We start from the raw sequence: 13,182 nt of genomic DNA, 5'->3' as shown, positions 1-13,182 counted from the left end.
TAGCTAGGGCCACAGAGATCACAGGGGCTCATAGCTGGGAGCACAGAGATCACGGGGGGCATATAGTTGGGGGACAGAGATCACATGGGTGCACAGAGATCATATTGGGGAACATAGCTGGGGGGCACATAGCTGGGGCCAGAGATCACAGAGGGGTGCATAGCTGGTGCCACAGAGATCACAGCGGGCATATAGCTGGGGGAGCAGAGAGATCACATGGGGAACAGATCACAGGGGGCACATAGCCGAGAGCACAGAGATCACAGGGGTACATAGCTGGGAGGCACAGAGATCACAGGGGGCATATAGTTGGGGGGACAGAGATCACATGGGTGCACAGAGATCATATTGGGGCACATAGCTGGGGGGCACATAGCTGGGGCAAGAGATCACAGGGGGCATATAGATGGAGGGCACACAAATCACAGGGGGTACAGAGATCACAGGGGGCACTTAGCTAGAGCCACAGAGATCACAGAGAAGCCACATAGCTGGGGCCACAGAGATCACAGGGAGGCACATAGCTGGGGCCACAGAGATCACGGGAGGGCACATAGCTGAAGGGCACAGATATCAGTGGGGGAACAGAGATCACGAGGAACACATAGCTGGGGCCACAGAGATTACCGGGGGGCATATAGATGGAGGGCACACAAATCACAGGGGGTACAGAGATCACAGGGGGGCACATAGCTAGAGCCACAGAGATCATAGAGAAGGCACATAGCTGGGGTCACAGAGATCACAGGGAGGCACATAGCTGGGGCCACAGAGATCATGGGGGCACATGGCTAGGGCCACAATGATCACAAAGGGGCATATAACTGGGGCCACAGAGATCACAGGAGGGCACATAACTGAAGGGCACAGAAATCACAGGGGGAGCAGAGATCACAGGGGACACATAGCTGGGGGGCACAGGGATCACAGGGGTCCATATAGCTATGTGCACAGATCACAGGGGGGCACATAGCTGGGACCACAGAGATCATGGGGGGCACATTGCTGGGAGGCACAGATCACATGGGGGCATATAGTTGGAAGGGAACACAGATATCACATGGGGCACAAATCTGGGGGGCACATAGCTGGGGCTACAGAAATCGCAGGGTGGGCACATAGCTGGAGCCACAGAGATCACAGGGGGGACACATAGATCACTGGGCGGCACATAGCTGAGGGGCACAGATCACCAGCAGACAGGCACAAAGCTGCAAGCACAGATATCTCTCTGGCAGCAGCAGCTCCTCTTCCGGCACAGTAGCGACTAGAACGATTTTTTGAGGTAATGATGTCACCAGAAGGGGCGGGGACTAGAGCCATATTGATTAGAGTGGCTAAAATGAGGATCACAAAAATCAACTCTGGTCTAAACAGCTCTAGGCCCGCCCCTTCCGGTGGCATAATTACCTCAAAAAATCAACTCCATTCTTGTTGCAACCCTTCTAGAACCACCGTGCCAGCAGATTTAAAGGGCCAGTGGCCGGAAAAACGGGTCGGTGGCCAGATTAGCGGCCAGTCGGTCGGCAAGATCAGTGGGCATTACCGGCCCGCACCCACTATGAATGGAAACATCGTGGCCCAGAGGGAAAATGCCCAGTTGGGCAGATTATCAATCCTGGCCTGCGATTGATCTATTCACTATAATGAGGCAGCAGAGTTACTCTGGACTCCGTCTGGCCTCTGTTCAGTGGTATTCTTTTCAGAAGTGCACAAAACTGTGGCTGAGAGCACGTTTATGCAATCCTAAAAAGATGGACACCACTGGATCACAGGTCCTTCTATAGCACCCACAGTGCCTCCATCTGCCTCATTATAGGGAATCTTCCACCTGGGGTTCAATCCAGGGGCGGACACTGACAGCTTGGAGCCCCTGTGCAAGAAATGTGTCTGGGCCCTCTTCCTTTTATGGCGACAAAGCTATATATATATATATATATATATACTGTATATATATATATATTGCGCCACACACATACATATATATATTACATAGTCTCCTTTATTATGTATATTGCTGTCCCTTATTATGCAGTGCCCTCTCTTGTTATGTACAGCACCGTTCCCTGCATATTGTATTATATAGATCCCTGTTTTTTATTACATACCGTCTTGTTAGCTGTATAATGCAATGATGGCTAGGAAAGCTTCCTTTCTAATGGAGGAGATGGTGGACTAGTCGTCTGGTCACCGGCTCCTCCATCAACAGTCACTTTATATCTAAATGAGTGGGGACTATGTAATAAAAGAGGGCAATGTTAATTACAAAATTAACAAGAATACACTATGTAAGAGACAGCACTGTACATAACAGCAGAGGAAGCTATATAATAAGGGACGGCACCATATATAACTAGATAGGATGGTACGTAATAAGGGATGGTGTTATACATAATAAAAGAGGAAACTATGTAACTAAGGATGGTGTTATACAGAATTAGTGAGTGCACTATATGCTAAGGGTCTGTGTTATACATAATAAGTACATTTACTATATGCTAAGGGACTGTGTTAGACATAATAAGTGAGTACACTATATACTAAGGGACTGTGTTAGACATAATAAGCGATAATAATGTCGTACTCCACCTCCCCCTGTTCCTAAGGCCATTATAGGTCCCCCTTCCTCCCATCCCAATCCCCTACACCCCTCATTGTCCTCCTCTCCCCACATCCCATTATTGTCCTCTCCCCCACCCCATCATTGCCCTCTTTCCCACCTCCATCATTGCCTTCTCCCCCACCACTATCATTGCTTTCTCCCCTGCCACCCCATCATTTCCTTTTTCCACCACCTCCATCATTGCCTTCTCCTCCACCACCCCCATCATTGCCTCCTTCCTCATCACTCCCATCATTGTCTTTTCCACTACCACCATCATTGCCTTCTCCCCCACCCCATCATTGCCCTTTCCACCACTTCCATCATTTTCTCTTTCCCCACCATCCCCATCATTGCCCTCTCCATCACCCCCATCATGGCCTTATCACCATCACCTCCATCATGGCCTTTTTCCCATCACCTCCATCATGGCCTTCTCCCCATCACCTCCATCATGGCCTTTTCCCCATCACCTCCATCATGGTCTCCTCCCACCCTCACCTCCATCATGGCCTTCTCCCCATCACCTCCATCATGGCCTTCTCCCCATCATCTCCATTATGGCCTTATCCTCATCACCTCCATCATGGCCTTCTCCCCATCACCTCCATCATGGCCTTCTTCCCATCACCTCCATTATGGCCTTTTCCCCATCACCTCCATCAAGGCCTTCTCCCCATCATGGCCTTCTCCCCATCACGGCCTTCTCTCCATCACCTCCATCATTGCCTTTTCCCCATCACCTCCATCATGGCCTTTTCCTCATCACCTCCATCATGGCCTTTTCCCCATCACCTCCATCATGACCTTTTCCCCATCACCTCCATCATGGCCTTTTCCCCATCACCTCCATCATGGCCTTTTCCCCATCACCTCCATCATTGCCTTCTCCCCCTCTCCTCCATCATGACCTTCTCCCCATCAGCTCCATCATGGCCTTCTCCCCATCACCTCCATCATGGCCTTCTCCCCATCACCCCATCATGGCCTTCTCCCCATTACCCCATCATGGCCTTCTCCGCCTACACATACACATCGATCCACACACACACATACACACGACACATACATACATACACACACACATCCACTTCACACACATACTACATATTACATCATTGCCTTCTCCATCACTCCCCATCACTCCCATCATCACACTACATACATACACACACATACACAGTCACTCGCACACACACACAGCAGCAGTGACAGGCAGCACAGTACCTCACATGTCCGGTCTGCAGCATCACCGTCTTCTCCCTCCGGCTGCTTCCTGTGTCTCTAGCACAGCAGCCGCGCCGCACAATGATGACGTCATTCAGCCGTGCTGCTATCTGTGTCAGAGAGACACAGGAAGCTCTAGCGCCGGGCAGGAAGGATCTTTGCAGCTCCGCTCCTGCTGTTTTCTCAGGGGAATAAAACAGCAGGAAGCTTACACCGAGTCACAGCAGAGGAAGGATAACTCACATTCTCCAGAGCAGACTGTAACCTGGTGAGAGTTGTGATATCTCCTCTGAACTGCACCTGAACTTCAGTAAATGATAGACTTTTCTTGTATCCTGCCTTATTACTCTGTGCCCTTTACTTCCATCACAATCTCTGGGGGTCTGCCCTGGTTGGAGAGGGTTAAATATCTGCACTGCCATCACCGTCTACTCCCCCAGTAGTATACTATAGTCGAACACTCCAACTGTTGTAACAAATCACTACATAAATTTTATTCCCATTCAATTCTACCTCTTTTACATGACCACCTGGGGCCACAGACCGGGTCACTGCCACTGTGACATATCCCTTTAAGATGACCGACCCGGCACCGAGCATCCCACGGCTCCTGGGGCACGTCATTTTGGTGTCACGAACAGGATTCGAACAGGATACCGTGCATGCCTAAAGTACTACAGGAGCAACGACCTGCATCAACCGAAGCGGTGAGTCGCACCCCTGCAAGGGTTAACTAGGGGGGAAGATGTCTAATCCCAGTGACACCCAGGGTGCAGCAGCTGCAGCTCCCATATTGCCTCTCACCATGCCTTTTTTATTGGGTGCGACATGGCTGCCACAGTACAATGGAGAATTGCACACCTTAAGTGACTTCAAGGGGAAGCTGTGCAGCATGTGTGAAATTTATCCTATGTCAGAGGAGCAGAAAGTCAGTATACTTACAAGTCAGCTCAGTGGCGTTGCTCAGAGAGAAGTTAAATCTTGGCCAGCTACTGATAAAAAGACTGTAAAAGACATTTTTGCTAAATTAAAGGATACTTTTGACACCCGTACTGCTTCAGAAATAAAGATGCGATTTTTCAGCTGCAGACAGAAACCACAGGACACTGTTGGAGACTATGCCTTAAACCTGCAGGAGTCGCTGCAGGCCATTAAACAAAGTGATCCAGACAGTGTAAGAGATGAGAACAAAATGCTGAAAGAACAGTTCATTGAAGGTCTTTTGTCTGATTCCAGTAAGGCACAACTGCGCTTGATGTCATTACAGAACCCTTTGTTCAGTTTAAAGACAGATCCATACATATCTTAAGACTTTCTACTTATGTCTGCACTGAGCCAGTTAAAGATCCAGCAGTTACGTACCTCCAGGGGGCAGTATCCTCACCCAAGGTGCCTGCAGTTCGGCATGTGCAGACTCCAGCTGAAGATTCTATTGTAGATTTACGACTGCAAGTACAGGAACTGACTAAAAATATGTCTGTTCTATGTAAAACTGTTCAGACTCTGCAAACTTGTCCCCCCACAGAGAGGATCCAGCTAGCATCAAGCCCGGTTGATCTCCCATGGCGATTGCCGAAGAGGATGCCGCAACATCAGTGGCAACTGAATTGCACCGGCAGGAGAACAGACCGATTTGACTCTTCTGGGAGCGTGGTAGTGGATGGTATCCCCTTCACCACCCTCGTGGACACTGGATCACAGGTTGATAGGGAGAGAGTTAAATTAACCCTTCATAGTTGAGCCAGTGATGTCCAAATTATTCCACAGAGTGTTGCTAGCAACTCAATTGACCAAACGGAGACGTGTCTCTGTATGGGACGATCCAAAGAGATCGGTAACCCGTTTATTGTAGTCACTTCTTTTATAATATTTTGCTTAATTATGCAAAGTTCTCAAATACCAATAACATCATTTCACTTTATAAGCCAATAATATTGCAAGAAAACCGGAAACTACATATATGTCCATCATTGAAAGTAGTATAGTGGCATATTCTTCAGAGTAGTACACCCCCGGTTCCCTTATCTTGCACCTGATAGGAACAGTCAGGTTTCATGACAGCCCATGCCAATTACAAAAAATTATCTTACAGCAAAAAAAATGGAGAAATAAAACCTTCAGAGAATGGATAAAACGAAACTTCAGCTTTGACTTTTGTTTTAACCCTTCACAATCCCCCTAGATACATTTTTTTTAACACATATGCAGCATCAGAGGTGCTATCCCAAGCTAACAGCTTGAGGGGTACTGGTCTTCACATGACTGATGCCGTGTTACCAGTCATGGCTGTCGCGGCGCACCCATGCCCCTGTATGCTGCAATTCACGAATAACAATTTTTGATGACGGTGGTGGAGATCTTTTGTAGGTAGCCATGTGCTTGGCTTCAACATCTTCATCAAGTAGCCTTTTGTGATCGGTGCAGAGAAGAGAAGGGACAACGACACCTTTGGTATCGTCATTAGCTGTCTTGGTGCAGAATTTCCTAATACATACAGAAGTACACCAAAAAACAAGTTTTAGTATCACATATACAAAAAGGATACAGGCAGCAATGTGTAACAAGCTTTGTAAGATCCCAGCTATCCAGCCCCCAATTCCCTTAAACCAATTGGCTGGATTGAGAAAGGAGAAGGTGTCTGACCACCAACTGTCCTTAGTACGATCATTGTCTTTATTGTAATGATCTCTGCGTCTTCGAATGTCTTCTAACTTTAACTTTAACTTCATAGTACTGTTAGGATCTATATAATGACAGCAAGCGGGTCCAATGACCTGACACATACCACCTTGTGCTGCTGTTAAGTAGTCCAGCACTATAGTAAGTTGATTAGTGACTATAATAATTTGATTTTGGACAGCAACAGTAGTATTAAGTATGTCCAGTATATTCCAAATTTGATCATCTAGATAGTCTGTGGCCCTAACCAATTTATCTCGCATTTGTGTAATCATAGGGTAAATGAAAATGGAACTGACAATTTTATTGGCCACACTCATCTGCACTATATGTGGTCTCCCTGAAGGGCAGAGTGAATTGTCTGCAGCTCTTTTGTATAATGTATGTTTGGGTATAGCCTGTGTATCCAACTGTTTGTTTGGAATAACAAAGGTGGCCAGGGTCAAGCGACCCAGAGAACAAGTTCCTCATACCCCTACTGGCAACCATTAATAAGCATTGTCTCCACATACCTAGAACATATCATCAGGTAAATCCCATAGGGCTTAATGTTGCAGCACCAATCTATGAACTAAGTCTATGAATGCAGATACATTCTGAAGCATACACCAAGCTGGAGATTGTCCTAAAGGACTACAATAGCCTACATCGGGATTTCCACAAGTGGAGGTTCCTAGTATATATTCAGAGGACTCATTACAAGATATATTGCCAGGAATACTGGCACAGGTTTCGTTAGAACCCTGGGGAAACAAATTAGAAAATTTCCATGACGTATTATGCAACCTTCTTTCTAGCAACATTGGTTTGAAGGCATCAGTAGAGTGTGAAGTTACATTGAAGCTGACTTGTAAACCATATGTTGGAATTTGCCCTAGATTTGTTAGACTAGTCTTATTCTTAGGGACCCAAGCCCCTCCTTTGTAGGCCAAATATTGAAGTTGGGTATTGCTTCCTGAAAGGTTACCTTGTCACCAGGGGTATCCTACCCATCCCACAATAGGTATACCAACAGTTAAATTCCATAATTTAGCATTATCTGTGGCATTATTAGCGAGTGTGTCACAACAGTTAGTCCAAGCAAATAACTCCTCAGGTGGAACAGGGATAGCCAAAAAGGGGATGCTCGTGGCTGACATTGGTGAATACATGCAGATCCAACAGTCTGCCAGAGACTGGGAATTGCCCAACAAATCTCTCAGTAATTTTTCATGATGTTGTATAAACTTATTCAAGGACATTGGGGAATTTAGGCTGTCCCATGCGGTTACCAATAATAATATCGAAAATGCGAAAGACCAGAACATTATGCCCCCTTATTTGCTATTGGCTTGTTTAACCAGCTTGCAGTGCGATGCGTGAATCCAAGTCAGTCTTCCTTCTAGTTTCACTGATGTAGGGGTGATGAGGAGGACTTGATATGGACCGTCATACAAGGGTTCTAGTCCATGCTTCCTGACATGTCTTTTCACGACTAACAAATCACCAGGCTGCAGGTTATGACAGGTGTCGGTTTCTGCTGAATCTGGAAGAGAAGAAGAAACTAGAGCATGGGTGTTAGCAAGATTTTTACTAAGCTGAATAACATATTGAACAGCACGGTCAGTCTCTTCTGATAACTGCTGAGGTTGGAAATTTGCAACTGGGGGCCTAGTACCAAACAATATCTCATATGGGGACAGGCCATGTTTTGCAATAGGGGTAGTACGAATATGGTATAGTACAATGGGTAGGAGCTCTGGCCATGGAGCCGTAGTCTCCTGTATCATTTTGGTCAATTGTCCCTTCAGTGTGCCATTCAACCTCTCAACTTTCCCACTGGATTGTGGGTGGTACGGAGTATGGAGGGCTACAGTGGATCCAAGCATTGTCAGAACTTCTTGGTACACATGAGAAGAAAAGGCTGGGCCTTGGTCACTTTCAACAACTTCTGGAACCCCATATCTGCATATGACTTCCATCACCGGTTTCTTTGCTGTGGTTTTTGCAGTCATGTTGGTAACAGGGAATGCTTACGGCCAACTGGAGAACATGTCAACAACAACCAAACAGTATTCATACCTTCCAGACTTAGGTAACGTGATATGGTCCACCTGGAGCCTTTGGAAAGGATAGTCGGGCTTAGCAAGATGCTTCGGGGGTACACGTTGAAGTTGACCGGGATTACAAGTTTGACAGATATTACAGGCACGGTTGAGCGCTGTCAAAACTGTGGAAATTCCCAGGGCCCAGTAGAATTTTCGCACCTGTGTGAGGGCCTGATTCTTTCCTCGATGTGTAGGTCCATGTGCCCATGTGGCAATAGCAGGGTACATCCGCTTAGGGAGACACACAAGTTAGTCCTTTTTCCAGAGACCATTATCTATTCGTGCCCCATCAGCCTTCCATTGCTTCACCTCTTCCTTTGGAGACATTCTCTGCATCGTCATTAAGCGGTCTCGCAGGGTCCACCAGAAAACTTCAGTCTGTTGTAGATCATCAGGTTCTCGTAGGGTCAATGCTTCTTGTAACTGTTTACGCTGAGAGCGTGTGGTCACCATAGTTGGTATTGTTGGTTCAACGGGTAAAAGAGCGTCGGCTTTTGCTTGCATATCTGCAAATGCGTTGCCAACAGTCTGTGGACTGTTCCTAGGACCGTGCGCCTTAACTTTGATAATAGCCACCTGAGTAGGTAATTTAATCGAGTCCATGAGGTTTTTAACAGCTTCAGCAGCATTTTTAACTGGGGTTCCGGCAGTAGTAATAAACCCTCGATTGGCCTATAAAGCCCCAAAATCGCGAGCAATACCAAATGCATACTGTGAGTCCGTATATATATTAGCCCGTCTGTTCTTGGCCAAAGTACATGCAGTAGACAGAGCCTGGAGGTCTGCTTCTTGTGCTGACTGTGAAGGCGGGAGTGCAGCTGCGTGCACTACAGTGTCCTCTGTGGTAACAGCGTATCCCGTGTGGAATCGATCAAACTCGTCAGCATATCTTGGTGATGCTCTGGCCACTGGGTCGAGGCGGGCCGAATAATAGCCCACTGGTCGTTGCCTGCTGCCATGTGATTGTGTAAGTACCCCTGCTGCGTGTCCTTCATTCTCAGACACATACAAATGGAACGGTCGAGTATAGTCCGGGATACCCAAGGCAGGGGCGGAAGCAATAAGCCGCTTCAACTCAGAGAAGGCATGATGAAGGCTTTCCATGCAAACCGGTGATCTTTCCTTGTAGTTCATTATGCCGTCTTTCAAGGCATTGTAAAGGGGGTGCATTATGTGGGATGCATCCGGTATCCACTGACGACAATAAGTGCACAGTCCAAGAAAGCGTTGGAGTTCAATTTCATCTTTTGGGAAAGGAAGGAAGCTGACAGCTATTTTTCTTTCTTCTGTGCGGTGTCTGACACCCTGAAGGAGACAGTGACCCAAGAATATCACTTGACCAAGGCAGAACTGAAGTTTCGAGGCTGAAACCCGACAGTTCAGTGCTGCCAGATGCTTGAGGAGGCTAACAGTGGCAGCAATGGCTTCCTGCTCCGTCCGTGCACACAACAAAAGATCATCCACATACTGAAGCAGCGTAACTTGAGGGTGACCTAACTGCCAGGGCAAGAGACACTCGCTCATGTTTTTTGCAAACTGGTTGGGACTGTTTTGGGCCCATTGTGGCATAACTGTCCATGTTAACTGTCGTCCCTGAAAACTGAATGCAAACAGAAACTAGCAATCTGGGTTTAACGGAATGCTAAAGAAGGCATTGGCAAGGTCAATGACTGTAAACCAAGCAGCATCCTGCTAGAGTATGTGGATTAGGCACCACTGGAGTTTCCAGAATAGTAGCTGCATTAACTGCCCGCAGATCTTGCACCAGCCGGTACACAGGGGGCTGGCCAGGTGGGGTCTTTTTCTTAACGGGAAACAAGGGCGTATTACATGGAGAAAAACAGGGTACCAGAGCACCGTTATCAAGTAATGTTTGTATTTGCTCCTGAAGGCCCCGCTCCTGATCATGTTTCAAAGGACATTGATGGACTTTGGGAAAAGGGGCACCAGGTTTGAGAAATACTTTTACTGGTTCTACGGGCATTTTCCCTATATCATTTGGACCTTTTGACCAAAGTTTAGATGGTACCTCTGAGAGGTATGGGGTGAGTCGTTGATCCTCAGGCAATATTGGGGGTGGATCTGGGCCTATCAGGGCCATCGTAACTGTGGGAATGGCATGCAAAATACAGATTTCCTCACTGTCTTCATCTGCATAGGGGTTATGTAACCTAAGAACCATCTGACCATCATCTTGGAATTGTATTCTGGAGCGGAACTGTGATAATAAATCTACCCCCAGTAAATTTACTGGACATGTGAGAGAGATCACGAACTGAGCAGTAACCTTGGGTCCCACAGGGATGGATTTTGTAAGAGTATGTTTATTGGGTCTGCCATCTACTCCAATTAAAACAAGCTCTTGATCTGAGAATTGAATAGGGATATCCGTAGGTACATCTGATGATTTGATTATAGAATTGACTGCCCTAGTGTCTACCATGAACTTAACAAGGGTGTCCCCTACAGGGAGCGTGACGGATGAGCATGCCCCAGGTTTGGTGGAGGACATTGTGATGGAAGACCCTGGTTGGCCAACCCTTCAGTATGGACAATTATCAGGATTTTGGGGCTGTCCGTAACCGGGGTATCCTCTAGGGTTCCCAGTATTTAGATTACGATTGGAAGAGAGAACTTGAGGGTAGCATCTATCAGCGGGAGTGTGACAGTCCCTCTGAAAGTGACCGAGTCGGCTGCAGCGCCAGCATTGTAGACGAGAATTGGCACAGCGGATCTGGGGAGGAAGGTTCCTATTCATAGGATTAGCAGAGATATTGGAGTAGGGAGCTGAAGTCTGAGGGGGGGCCAGAGTTTGCTGTGTGCTCCAGTGATAAGGAACCAGCTGTGTACTCGCAGCCGCGCTGGGCGCAATGGTGGGGGCTGCTGTTATTGGAGGAACTGGAGCTGCTGCAGCTGCAGCTGCAGGCTTATTTTTGTTTCCCTGCCGCTGCAGAATGGGTTAAATTCTTCTGAAAACTTTTTACTACTTTCAAAGCATCATCCGGAGTGGAATTCTCAACATCAGGTCTAACTGACATTATCGCCTCTTGCAATTCGGGTTTAAGGCCGGACATCAAAGCTGCCACAAAAAGATGTGTATGGGCTTTATTATACAGTGAGAATCCCAGATCTCTAAATACTACCATAAGACGCCCATAGAACTTCTCGGCAGTCTCCCCCTTGTCCTGTGTGACATCTGTGAGAGAGGTAGCTTGGTCCGCCAATCTATCTTGTGCCCAGACCTTTAAAGCATTGCAGAAATCAACACCATTCTCATAGGTTCCCCCATCCAGATCCACATTATACATTATGCCACCCTCAATAATTGGAAAATACCCCTCCCCAGCTTTTACTCGAAGTATGTGCAATAGATCTCTTCGGGGAGTAGAATAAATCTCTCGATTTGATGCCATTTGCCTGTAGAAAGCCATGGGGGAAGTCTCTGGAACGGGTAATTGATTGCAAAGAGTGTCTATTTGTGATGGGGTGAAGGGAGTATACTTTGACCTGTCAGGAGTCGTTTCCACATTTTCTTCTTTAAATTCATATATTACTGACAACTCGGAGGGAGGAGGTAGCGGCAGTACGGGCACAAGAGGCATCTGCTGTGGGAGCGGGGCAGGAGGCTCTGTTACAGTTAGAGATTGTATTGCCTGATGGGCCGTTAGGCGGCTGCAGAGGACAAATCGGACCTCCTCCAATTTTATGGGGTTTCCCTGTATGCACCGTTCTATTGCTGATACTATGACCATGGCAGCATCCTTCCTGGGATATTGAAAAATACCGGCAGAGATTAATGGTATAGCCACTGTACGTTGAGGCATCGTATCGGGGGGAGAGAGGAGGCATACAGGATTGCGTTCTGGACAGCCTCAGTAAGCAATTGTTGGGACCTAGGAATATTGATAGGGTCATATCAATGTCCCACTGCATTTATTACAAATTGACACGGCAGCTGTCCTGCTCTGGTTGCTGTGCCCTGTCCTGTTTCTACCTGGCCATACACTTGTATATACGAATCAGATTCTTCCTGTATCATGGGTCCGCCTTTCTGTGAATTTTTTGCGGCCAGTCCTCCAGCATGGCGGAGTTGATTGAGGAATGGAGTCTGACCAGTGGAATCAGCCACTGCATTATTCAGGGCAAATTCTGCCCACCGTAGTAAGGATGCCCAGTCATCCTGCCTGGCCGAGACAAAATGTCGCAGGTATGTGACCAGAGTTTGGTTAGCTTTCTCAACCAACCCGTTCATCTTGGGATGATAAGCGGAGGACAAATTTAGCTCAATACTGAGTAGACTGCAGAGCTCCCTCCGAAACTGAGACGCAAATTGGGGACCTCGGTCACTAACTATCTTGTCCGGCATACCGTGCAAACGAAATACGTGCTTTATGAACAGCGCAGTGAGACCACGGGCAGAAGGCAGCCGCACGAGTGGCACCAGATGCACCATTTTAGAAAAATGATCGGTGACCACCCAGATGACCGTGCTGCCACTGGATTTGGGGAGGCCGACCACAAAATCCATGCCAACCATCTCCCAGGGTCTGTCTGCCACCGGCAAAGGGTAACAATAACCCAGCCAGC

The sequence above is a fragment of the Dendrobates tinctorius genome, unplaced genomic scaffold (genome assembly GCF_039654945.1).
Source record: "Dendrobates tinctorius isolate UK_male_01 unplaced genomic scaffold, ASM3965494v1 ptg000287l, whole genome shotgun sequence".
Lineage (NCBI taxonomy): Eukaryota > Metazoa > Chordata > Amphibia > Anura > Dendrobatidae > Dendrobates > Dendrobates tinctorius.
This window is presented reverse-complemented; position numbering follows the sequence as displayed.